Source organism: Argiope bruennichi, chromosome 9 (genome assembly GCF_947563725.1).
Source record: "Argiope bruennichi chromosome 9, qqArgBrue1.1, whole genome shotgun sequence".
Lineage (NCBI taxonomy): Eukaryota > Metazoa > Arthropoda > Arachnida > Araneae > Araneidae > Argiope > Argiope bruennichi.
The window spans coordinates 89,677,108-89,690,503 of NC_079159.1; the positions used below are offsets into that span (position 1 = coordinate 89,677,108).

General features: G+C 29.9%; 1 protein-coding gene across 1 annotated transcript in view; it reads right to left on the reverse strand.

The window, feature by feature from the left end:
- The window catches only part of LOC129984030 (uncharacterized), a 127,899-nt gene extending 126,286 nt beyond the window's left edge, over positions 1–1,613 (reverse strand). The window contains exon 1 of the mRNA XM_056093784.1: positions 1,511–1,613. The gene's annotated coding sequence lies outside the window, so the exon portion shown is untranslated. The remainder of the gene's footprint in view (positions 1–1,510) is intronic.
- Between the last annotated feature and the right edge of the window lie 11,783 nt (positions 1,614–13,396).

A 13,396-nucleotide genomic window follows, 5' to 3' on the forward strand; every position in this document is an offset into this window, starting at 1 on the left:
ATTTTTGTCAATAATATTAGAACTAAAAAAAAAAAAAAAAACTTGCTTTTTTTTTTGGACATTTACACCGATTTACAAGATTTTTGTTTTCATTTTTATTTAGTTGCACATATTCTTTTTTTAACTTCAAATGCATGCGGTGTAATTTATAATATACTGATTCCGCTCAATTCATAGTTTTCATAGTCTCTAATAAGAAGATGAAATTTCAAATCAATGCATTGTATATTAATAGATTTATAGCCAGGAAAGCGAATAATCTAGTAACTAAGAGCAACTAGTAATCCAAAGCGTATCAAAAATTCAATTTCTTCGAAAATTATCGTAGAAACTATATAACAACTTTTTTTAAAGAAAAAAGTAAATGAGTACAAAATCGGTTCTCTACTATCAGATAATTATAAGATATGAAATAAATATTAAATCATTTTAACAGTGGATAATTTTTTAAAGGTTAGTAATTTTTAATTAATTGTTAATAATATCTATAATTGTTAAACGCTGAAATTGAGTTTTCAACACCTGTGCTTCAAGTATTCAAAAATTTTTAACATTCCCAATAGATGGCAGTACCTGCATTTTTAAAACAGCGGTAATGCATTTGAGTACATACAAATATGGCGCAAAAAAGAAATAATATTCAGGAAAATGCTTCGCTGGTAATATTTTTTTCTTTCTTCAGTGAAAACAAATGTTCTTGAAATACTTAATTTTTCAAAAGATTGGATGCAATGGTTATATTAATCAAAAATCTATTAATTTAGTAAAAATACTTAATTACATGAAATTAAAAATTTAAACCTGACGAAATTAAGGATATTTAAGAAGAAAGATTGTGCTTCATATTTGTGAGGTTTACAGAAAGAATGAAAAGTTGAAAATACGATACAGCAAAAGTCAGAAGATAGATGAATTGGATATTTATGTTTTCAATAGTGCTAATCACCATTAAAAAGGTTCATGTACACAAAGAATGGAATATTTATAAGACAAAATAACATGTCTTAGAGGGAAAGTTGAAAGCAATTTGTGGGAAAGCTGAACATGAAATCATACCTAAACGATTCGACTGAAATTAAGTGCAGACAACATTTCCGTTAAACCAGCTGGTCACCAAAAGAGACTAGCTTAAAAATGTAATTATTAAAAATAAATTTCAATTTGAAAAATCTAAAAAAATTATTAATTTATGATATCAATCTTCACCATTTTCATCCAAAAAATAATTCTTTGCTTTAGAATCAACAGATTAAGCAATGTTAAAAACGATGTTATTTAAATAATAGCAGCGTGTAATGCCATTTTTTAAATTGTATTAATAACAATGAAAAGTTATTACCTTCCTCTCATCACAAAAAGGTAATTTCTCAATACTTAAATTTGAATAATAAAATTGGCTTTTTTTTCAAATAAATATTTAACCAAATTATTATTTCAAATTTTATCAAAATATCTAGTCTTTACAAAAGAAAAAAAATTATTAAAGCATAAAAAAAATCACTGAACATACCTTAGGACATTAAAGTCACTTTTAAATGAGTTTTCAAAATAACAATAATGCTGATTGTAATAATGATGAATCAAAAATTCGGCCGTAGCGAATTGCCATCGCAAGGCTTCTTATCCGGAAAAATTGCGGGAAGGATTTCGCATCAAGATAGTATTTATAAATCGCTTGACAGGAAGTTTAAATCTGGCCTCGATGTTTTCGCTTTGGAACTTTCGAAGAACGTGAGAAGTACAATGACTTGCTTGTACGCAGGATAATCGATCTCAACACAGAACATTGCCTCAAAATGATTAATACTAAAAGTTTGAATCTTAGGCTTTAAGTGACTTTTATAGTTATATTATTCATTGAAAAATGTTGAATTTTTTTAACAAATCCTACTCATTAGATGGGCGTTGATAAAAATAAAAAAATGTTTATCTTAGTTTTTAAGTTAATTTGTATTTAGATTCTTATATTTGTAATAGCGTAATGATGGTCCACGTAATTTCATTTGTATTGAAAATTAACAGCTTTTGGCGGCAGCTTGTTTATTTCGAATAAGGATTTCATTTGATTGTCCTTAAATCAGGTATGTACACTATTTGACTTTCATTGCGACATTAAAAAGTATTGTTAAAACAACATTGCAAAAAAAATTCAAAATGCAGAAAAAAATTTATAGCAAAACTAACTTATTATCATTAAAGCTTTTTTCTTTAATTTACTAAAATTATATAAAGATTAATTTTGTGCAAAGCATTTTCGGAAATTTCCGCGTGAAATTCTGCATAATCCGAATTGTGCACTCCAACTCCCCAAAAATATTTGTGTGAACTTTTGGTAACGCTAGTTCGAACAATCCGGCTTGTAAAAAGTCAACAAACAGATGCAAACAAAGAGAGACATCCATCGATTCTCCCATATTATCACTAGAAATGTGCTTATTTTTATATTAACAGATCTTGTTTAGATTCTATTAAGAAATTCTATGAAATAAAATTTAAAAAGAAAAATTAATAACGAAATTGCAAAAGGATATGAAAACAAATCAGAAACTTCACGCCTTGGCTCTTAACCGAGAAAGAAAAAACTAATTTGGTTCCAAATTTCAAACGCATATACTTTTTAGATCATACATTTACCCTCTAACTCTTTCCTATTTGTAGCTATCTTGTTCACTTGTGCGCGGACAGCCAGACAAACTTCCTCGACAGAAATTTCTTAAAAATTTAATCGAAATCTACAAATTTTCCCAGTCTAGCTCAAATCATTTTTAAGCTTCTTTTTTCATTTTTTTTTTTTTTTAAATTTGTGAAGGTCTAAAATGTGGAGATTCATCAAAGTTTTTAGTTCGAATTTGTTGACGATTATAATACTTGCTGTTCGTATACTTCGAATATGAGAAAGTAGAAAGGATCTCATTAAAATCTTATTATAAAATGCTTCTAAGAATATTCGATGAAGAAATATAACAATGCCAAAGGTAATGAAAGTTATTAAAATACTCGTTTGAGCATTTAAAATTAAGGAGCTATAGGCATTATTAAAATCACGGAGCTACAGCATTATTACTACATCTAAATTAAAATCTTCTGAAGGTTTTGATAAAATAATCTCTTGAAATGTAATTAACTTGGAAGTAATATTTTTTCTAATGGAAAAAAAAAATAACCAAATATAAGTATTAAAATAAATATGGAGTAATTAACAAGAATTTATTCATTTATTTCATTTCATAAACCGTTTACGTTTGTGGTACTCTAACGCATTTTCCTATACTCTGTTTCACCCTAACTTGGCAGTATTGTAAAAGGCAGGAAATGTGACGCTCCGCGTTGGGAAAGAGTTCCCCATCAATTCCGACTTTAAAATAGTTAAAATGCTCAGAAATATATCAAATAATATCATAAATTACAGAAATCCTTTTTTTATCAGTATGTATTTAAAATTATTCTCAAGTTAGAAGTGTTTATCTGTTAAGTATTTTGTAAATAAAGCGAACGAATAAAACGAAACGATTTACATAATAAATTCCACTTTGGCTAGAACCGGTCTTCAAGGTCAAATATTTGGCGCGCTTTTCTTTTACGTCTCCGCCAACTCAGCTTCATTTAGTTCCCAACCATTATCATCTTTCGTACTTTTTTATTCTCGCTTTTTTACCAGCTGATATTTTTGATACTATTAATCACATTAGTAGTTATTAGTTTTGATTGTTGAATATTTATTCGATTCGTCATTTCTATTCACTTCTAAAATGTCTGAAAAAGAAAAAGTGTTATCACCGATTTCGCTCAAGACGAGTGAAATCAACAAAAAGTGCAACATAAAAATAGAAATAAAGGCATCCAGTCCTTTAAGTACCCCTGGAAAGAAGCAGCCAGGCTCAGTAGGTAAACATTCAGGTCATTTTATGAAAAAGTAAATATGATGATGTAAAAATGATGATTTTACATTAAAATATGATGATTTTACATTATCCTGTATCTGACGAAAAATCCATGCATTTATTCGTAGAAATGAGATCCCAACATTAGATAAAGTTTTAAAAGATATGAACGATGATACAGATATCTTTTCTAAAAACATTAACCGAACTACGCTTTACAGAATATTGAAAGATTTAGGGTTTTCTTTTGAGAAACGAAATGAAATAACTTTAATGATTTATTAAAATAATGTATCAATAATATTGAACAAAATAATGAAAATAAGGAAAAAATTAATTCTCTGATTTAAAATGATAATATAATAAAGTAAATAAATATTTACTATTTGGCGAAAAATTTGCGAGATAAAGTTCCGCCAGCGATCTGCATTTCTAGTAACTTTATAGTTTAAGGTAACCCAGTTCCCCTCACAGCGACTGTGATTCGGCATGCCTAGAATATACACTACTGCCAAGTTAGGGTGAAACAGAGTATAATAACAAATGAATCATTTTGATTTTATTTATGGCTGAAGTTATTGTAAGCAAATCATTAAATCGAGCGAGGAAACAATCAAAATAGATCTTCAAAAAATATACATAAGTTTAAAGCAATCCAATGGAGAAAATAGTAATCATTTAATGAGACTTAACACTCAAGAATTCTTTCTAGTTAAAATTAACTTCTGAGAATACTGAGATGTTTTTTTTTTTTTTTTTTTTTTTTTGCATACATTTGATAGATTTACTTTACAAAGGTTGAACAACTGTCGTTATCGAAAGTCACTGGACATGGACAAGATAGTCGGCAGACATCATGAGGTCCATTCTTCACAGCGGGACCAGATAAAATACCTAACACTGTAAAAAACGGCGCCTTGTTGTTAGCTAGTTGACTTGTGCTGGCTCCCAGTTGCCCAGTCCGGCACCAGATCTTAAAACACTTCGGGGTAGACATTAACGACATTCTGCACAACAGGCCAGCGTGAGAAAATAAAGACACCGCTGCTTCCAAGTATTGTCATAATTAGTTGCCTTCAGTCATGTTTTTTCTCAGCGTCTGACCACCCCTGGTGTTGTCCTTTGTGCAGTTCTGTACACTGGATTACGTAAAGGCATGATATATTGGTTTATGACCCTTTTATTCGAGATGGGAAGGGGCCTTTTAAAAGCGGAATATCGGCAAAGTTCAAAACATCGTGATTCTGTCTTCCCCTCCCTCTTCATGTTATTTTATTTTATTGGCTGCGTGGAGACTCAGATTACCATAGAAAAGTGTTTATGCTGGATGAAAGGTGCTGACGGAAGCGAAACCTATGAAAAGCACAAAATAAATGGTCTTGCTACTGAATTACGAGCCAAGAGGGCTTTTATATTTTATGACCTGTGAGTGCATAATTGGTTGGTAAAAGACGCTTTTTTAGACACCGGAGTAATTTAGAGAGAAATGATATGGACATCATGGCTTGAAATATGTCTTATCCGCAGTGTCCAATTGTGATTATTAGGGAAAAAAGTGCTCAAATAGAGAAAACTTATTAAAAAACATTGATTTTTTCAGAAATAAGAAAAATGGGGGGGGGGGTGAATAGAAATTCAGAAATATATATATATATATATATATTAAAAAAACCCATTATTTTTATTTGTTTGTTGTTAGTCGGATATTTTTTTAACATTTTCTAGACTTACAACCTTTCCACCTTACAACCTTTTTATCGCTTTGTCAGAGTTGCATTGTATAGGACAGTGATTGGTAAATTCATTAGTCAACAGTTCAACGATTGAAATCTGTTTTGAGGAACACATTTTTAAATTTAAATTATATAGGTAGGTATGTTGTTCTTCACTTAAATAGGGCACTCTTAAGCTAGCACTTACTAAAAACATCATTAGTTTGATCAGCGTACTTTCGCTGTGCCATGTAAGCTACGATTTGCCGACCACTAGTGTAGGAAGTCAAAAGATGTTGATCTTTTAATCACATCTGTCGTGAAACTAAGTTAATATACAACATAATAGTTGTTGAACAAAGAGCTCAATGATTAAAATAAAAAAGTTAGTTTCTTCGGGCGAACACGCACAAATATAGAGAGATTTCATCTACAATCCGTTGTTCAATAGTGATTTATTAACAAAAACATCAGTTTCACTCGAAAATACTGTAAAATCCTCATTTTATCTTCAAAAACGATCTCCCCAAAATAACTAGCAAGACTTCGTTGTCTCTTGAAATTTGATGAAAGATTTGTTTTCAGTTGAGGCAGTTTTCTTAACTATTTTGAATAATTAATATCGGAAAATTAAAAGCAGTTTCTGCTATAACTCGCAACCGAGAAATTCATTTACAAAATCCTACAGATGATTGAATACATAGTTTGAGAGAATATCCAAATAAACAAAATCCACCAATATCAAAATACTTATGGAGCAGGAAAACCTCTAGGAAATTAGAAAGCTTTATGCCATCAGAAAAAATAAAAATCGATTTTCCAGTTACAGGCTCATAAAATAAGGGACATTACACAATTCAAATAAATTTATGATGTGTAATGGCCACATTTGGTGACCCACAGATTCGACGTGAGAATTAATTATGTTTCATTTTAATGAAATATCTTACGCATAATTTGATTTTTTATGAATCTCTCAATAAAATATTTTCACTATCAAAATGCGACAGATCTCAGAGCCGTGTAGTTTCAATAGCTTTACACGGCTCTCTTTAATGTGTGCATAAACACTTATGAAGTTGGGTCCCATGCTATCAAAGTATCATTGGAAAATTTATAATGCCGATTGAATTTCAAAATGCCCATTGTCCTTTACGATGATGTAATTTCCCTTTCTGATTCTTCACGTAAATTGGATATATGATAAACACATTCTTAATGCTTTTGCTTTCAATAATAGTAGAAAATCATTAGGTATTTGATGAAATTGTAAATGGTTTGAATTTCTTGACAATGCACATTTCCACCTTCCTAAATATTAGCATATTTGTGCCAGATATGGTAGCTCTAAGCCAAGCGGCCTGATTTGATGAGCGCCAACACACACGCACGGATACATACTCACACATATTCTCTTTTAGTTTTAGTAAGATACAGATAAATTTGAAACGCATAAAATTCATTAGTAAATAAATCAGAAAAATAAAAACACATAGTTTTGTAATTAATTATAAAAAAATTTCATTTTACTCAAATCGTGTTTTTAAAGTTCACATTCGAATATATATATAACTCATTTCATTATACAGCTATGAAATCTTATACGTTTCTTTTATTTATTTCTAGGCAGTTATGTGTTTATTTTTATAGGTTACAAGGGAAAATGCCGTACATATTTTTTCGATTTTTAAGCTGCATGTTATTCATGTTTCTCCATTTTTTAGTTTTAAATTTATCAATTTCTAAGTAAGACTGTTGTAATTAATGATAGAAAGATTTCATACAGAATGGTTTCTTTCTGAATGTATTGTGGTTATCTTACAGACGCAGCAACACAGTTTTGATTTGCTTTTGAATATTTTAAGGCACAAATCGTTTTATGTTCTTATGTAATGGAAGCATTATGTTCATTCTGTATATATATATATATATATATTAATTCATGTATAGGTTCTATTTAGAATAAAGTCCCTTTATTTATATCTTAAATTTTGACGATTTTTGTCGTCAAAAACGCTGCATATTTTTTATGCTGAACTCTTAAGAGAATCCTTTCAAACACTTTTGAGGGAAGTTTTATTTACTGAATCCATTTTAGGTTTTGTTTATTTTGTGTACAAACACACGGTGTTGTTATTATTATTTTTTTATTTGGCGCAAACCAAGTTAGACCATTATTTATTTATTTGATACAAACCAATGAGCTTTCGAATTCCTCCTCATTTCAAACAGACTTGTGACAATATAAAGGACAGTTGATGTCATAAAATGAACAACGTAATGAAGGGATGGGGGGGGGAGATAGAGATCATCAGCGATTTGAGTGTCATTAATATAATATCAAGAATAGAACCATCTTCCCCTTAATCCCCAGAATATTTTCCTATTTAAAAGACCGTCTTTGTGAAAAGGTTTCGAGTTTCGTTACGATGACCAATTAGAGTCGACGAACAACAAGATTCTCACAGTCCATCTCGCAAATGGCTACTGTCCAGTGCTTTGCGGCAATTCGGACCACCCCGGGAGATTACGGACTCTCCTCCCCCTAGTTTATAGCAGGGGAGGAAGGGTCAGTGTTGTCTTAATCGTGACAGGCCATTTATCCGATCCGAAGGGGGCATCCTCTGACTTGTCCGTAGGATAGAGTAGTGTGGGAAAGTTAACAAGTGATTGTAAAGAGTTGGAGAATGTTGGAATCCGAGGAACACAGATGGCGCCTTATCACTGAATTGGAGCTTTTAGCTGATCAGGTCGGTTTCCTTTGATCTTCCATGTTAATGTGACTTCTTTGTTTGTTTTGGTTTTATGCAAAAGTCACTCAAAATATCTGTATATCTCTATCTTTCCAGTTTTAAAAGAGAGAAGGAAAGAAAGACACATAAAAAGAATTACATACCCTCGTAGAGAGAAAGAGCTAAAAGGAAAAGGGAACATGGATGCCAAGCGCAGGTGTAGGCTAGGTGAGGGATGGGTACCACAAATATATCTAAAATGATTCACTTTAAACCACAAAATGATTCACTTTCAAAATCAAACATGTAAAATCCGAAAAAAGAATCAATGTGTTTTGGTAGTCACTTATCCTTGCTAAAAATCACTGAAAATATCCAAGAGGATCTTTTTTTAATTGATTAATAAAATTTGGGTTTAGTAATACCAAATTCTCTGACTGTGCTCTTAAACAATATTAATCAAAAATTGGCAGATTGATGTGTGCTTTAGCAACGAATTATATGCGGCTGTCGGATTAATTGCAGAAAGTTTTCTTGAGATTTTCTTAAAGCGAAGAACATCTACATGGACCAGTTTCCACTAAATGCCATTAGTTGTTTTAAAATTATTGTATGATGGCAGATAAAAAGTATTGTTTAATTTCATTAAAGCTCCGAAATTTATATTTATTAGAAGAATAAAAATGTTATAGGAAAGAATTATAAAAGTGCTTACAGAAAAATCCAGTTTGTCCAAACTGAGTTTTTACTAAGATGGAGGGAAAAAATAGTTTTTTCTCTCGCCCAATTCTAATCCACTTTTATGCAATTGATATATCTTCTGTATTTGATTAAAATAATTCTGTATTTGTTTTGAAATAATTATCCACCTGGCAGAACATAAAAATAATAAGTAATTATTGCGCAAACATTAATGCGCAAATTAAGCAAGTGTAGATTATATTTTATGATAAAGAAATAATGGCATTAAGTCGCGTGACGTCATAGTATCATAATAAATAAAGCTGTACATGCCATCTAACATATAACTGTATCTTATTGGGGGTTGTAACGTAGCAACAATCTTTTATCTCCTGCAACACAGGCAATAAATTCAAAAATTAAATTGGGGTAGAATATTTGATGCAACTGAAGCGGGCTGGATTTAATTTTACTAACATTGAGAACTGACTCAGTTTTGCTAAAAACTGAGTTTAGAATCATACATAGCTCACATTAGAATTATATATAAAAAAATAATAGCAATTAGATTTAAATATTTTTAAATGCAACAATTTCTAGGACCTAAATTATATATATTGTTCATGAAAAATCCAAATTCATTTATTGAATTATATATATATATATATATTTAGGAGTCATTGTTCATGAAATATTTCACATACTCTTTTTTAGACTTTTTGCCTTCTCTATTTGACTTCACGTGGCGCTCATTTTCGGGGGAAAGCTCGCCAAGCGCCCGCAGCGGTCGCCAAGCAACCCTGAATTATCTGTCGGATGTCGGATAGAAATTGGAGAATCCATCCGAGCAGCAAATGAAATGATTTGATGGTAATAGCAATGATAATGGCGACAGATAATGGCGATTAGGATGGGAGGTATCCCCTTAACAAATCTTTGAGTTACAGCGGGTAACTCCTACCGTTTATTTTAAGTATCGGTTCCATCGGGAATCTCGAAACAATTAGTCCGTATCTCAAGAAATGATGATGTTATGAGGGCAAGGAGAGGCTTTTCGGGGATACAGAAGAAAATATAATTTAAAAGTTTAGCACTATACTTAAAATATGTCCGCATTGATTTTAATTCTTCAAAAATTTAAGGCATTCAACTCATTACCATTTATAACTTAATTAAAGATTAATAAATTCAAGACTGTTATATTTTACAACCAGCTTTTGTGACAGAGATTAGATTTGTTTTTGATTAAATAATTACATTATCAAATGTACGAAAACTTTGAGATTAAGAGGAAAAAATGCAATTTATCATTGTCATAAAATAAGTAATTTATTATTCTATTTTATTTGGAGAAAACGCATTACCTGCCGATTTAATGATTTTGCCAAATATTCGCTACACATAAAATTAGCAGTTCTACGAAATATGCCGCGTAATCAATAGATATAATTTTTACCTTCTATGACTTTTTGAAAAACTGACTGATGCAAAATTCGTGAGCTAGAAATGCAACAACAAAAAATAATGATAATATAATATAATAACAAATAAAAGTGTAATAGAATATTATAACTGAAAAAAAAAAAAAAGATTGAGTCGTGCATATTATTCCAAAATCATTTAAAATTTTGTCAAACGTATCCAAGTTTAAACTATTTTCTAAATGTGAAAATTATCATGGATGAAAAATCTACTTATTAGTTTCAAAAATTCATAAAAGAGGGAGAGAAGAATATAAAATTATCTTCTCCACTTCATTATCATTTAGACCCTCAAGACTTTCCTTCAAAACAACATTTATGCTTTATGCTGAAAATCATTTGCCAAAAAATGTTTTTTTTTCTAGATTGACCTATCAATTAGTTATTATATTTAAGATGATATTATTATTTTAATGTAACTATTAAATATTTTCAATGCAACAACATCGTCCGAAATCTTTCTTTTTACTTTCTCGTATACGTAGTACACAGAAAATATAGTAAGCGTCGAAAAAATCGAACTCGACATTTTAACAAATCTCCTCCACGTTTTAGACCTCTCTGAGTTCGAAAATCACATTTTTTTTTCTTTATGAATCCAAATCATAATGAAATAATCAATCAATCCAAATCATAATCACAATAATCGCTTTTTTTTATGTGTTGTGTGTTCTGCTGCAATAGATATACTTTAAAAAATTTATTTGATATTGCAATATTAAAAATAAAGCACTGATAAAAGAAGGTAGGGAGTACAGTGTAAAGTTTATTATACATAATCATACAATAAAAGGCATTATCATCATAAATTTGTAAGATTTGATGTACATATCCGACTTTCGCTATTCATTGATTTTATTACCTCTCATTAATGATCTATTCATCAAAAACTGAATGTGTGACCTTGGCCTTCTAAAGGGTTAACAACATGGGTGCTGCTCTTTGAGAATGAAATTCAGAAATCTGAATAAACTTCTGGCTTAGTTTGGAATGAAAGAACTTTTTTACAACTTTAATCGTATAGCTAGCTGATAGACATCTACAAACCAAACTAAAGGCAAATAATTGGATCTATATTCTATACACATGTGCATCGTTATCACAAGAAATAGAATACCTTCAGTTTCATATTCAGTAGACTTACAATTAACTTTATTGGTCACTTCCGTGGGAAAAAAAAAAAAAAGCAAACCCTTTCTATAATTTAACTATCATTGCTTTATTTGTAACTGAAAAACTGTGGGAAAAGAAAAAGAGAGAAGAGATAAGAAAATCAGGGAGGGAAATGTGTATTCTCGGAAAGCTGAATTACAACCCGAGAAAGGCGCAAGTGCGTTCTTAATATATAGGGATTTTTTTTTTTAAACAGTGATGAAAATGATTAAAAATAGTCTTGATTGAACTCATTGGTTAATTTAATAAATGAATTGTTTTCATTTATCCTTAATAGAGTCAAATCTGTGATAATTTATGCGATTAGTGTAATTTGGACTGTATGAACATTTTTCAATATGATTGTGAAGTAATTAAAAAAAATAATACATTTTTATTGTAGTTTGTGTATCTTTAAAATAAATTTTAAGAAATATACATCAAAGTAGAGAATTCTATTATCCGACTATTTAAGAAAACTGGTTTCCTGTATTAATAGTTTTCCTGCCAAATTCTTTGAACAATTTATGCATTCTGAAATTTACTTTTTACACTAAAATTTACACTGTAAAACCAATTGTGATATTTTATGCGTTGCATCATTCCTTTCTCCTTCTTCCTCCCCCCCCCCCCTCAAATATGATGCAAAACCTTGTGCACTTAAATCTTGCTCGTTTTTTAAATCAATAATTGGTATTTTTAAAGTGTTTTTATTGGATATTTTTTCTTACTTTTCTTTTCTTGTTTGTTTTGCTCCATTTCCAATTTATGGGCATTACTAGAGATTTCCAGTACTTAACTACATTAGTTTAGCTCAAGATAATGATTCCATTGTTTTAAGCAGTTCAATTTAAACAACTGATTGTGGTCTCATTTGAGCAGCTTTTGGATAATGATGAAAATGATTAAAAATAGTCTTGATTGAACTAATTAGTTAATTTAATAAATGATTTTTTTATTTATCCTTAATAGTATCAAATCTGTTATAATTTATGCGATTAGTGTAATTTGGAATGTATGAACATTTTTCATTCGATTGCGAAGTAATTTTAAAAAATAATACATTTTTATTGTAGTTTGCGTATCTTCAAAACAAATTTTAAGAAATATGCATCAAAGTAGAGAATTCTATTATCCGACTATTTAAGAAAACTGGTTTCCTGTATTAATAGTTTTCCTATATAGTAAACCAAGTATATAGTATATAGAGTAAGTAATATATCATAGTATTAGTATATAGTATTAGTAAATAGTATATAGTATAGTAATATATAGTAAACCAAGATTTACTAAACTATATCTTAAAATGATTTTAATATGATAATTATTGCAAATTGTAGCCAAATAATCTTATATTCTGAAAACATAATAACATATCTATATTGCTTATTTTTACACAGCGCAAGGATTATAGATCTTTTGTTAACATATTTAATCGTTAGTATATCATATAAATATTTATTCTCTAAATGTGATTACGAAGAGCACATAAGAAAAATTATTCCATAGACCATATTTATATTGTTTCAATACCAGTTGCCAATTTTTTAAGCACAAATGTTCAGTATAACCAAAGGTACGACAACTATCCAAACAGGCAGGGATCCGAAATTAACAACTTTCCCCCACCTTTTTGCTGAAGTATAAAGATGTGACGTCACACATAGCATAAGATAACGATCATTAAGATATAAATACCATGTTAGGAAAAATAATGATATACCATGACATGACTTATTATTGTGTCCTTCTAAAAA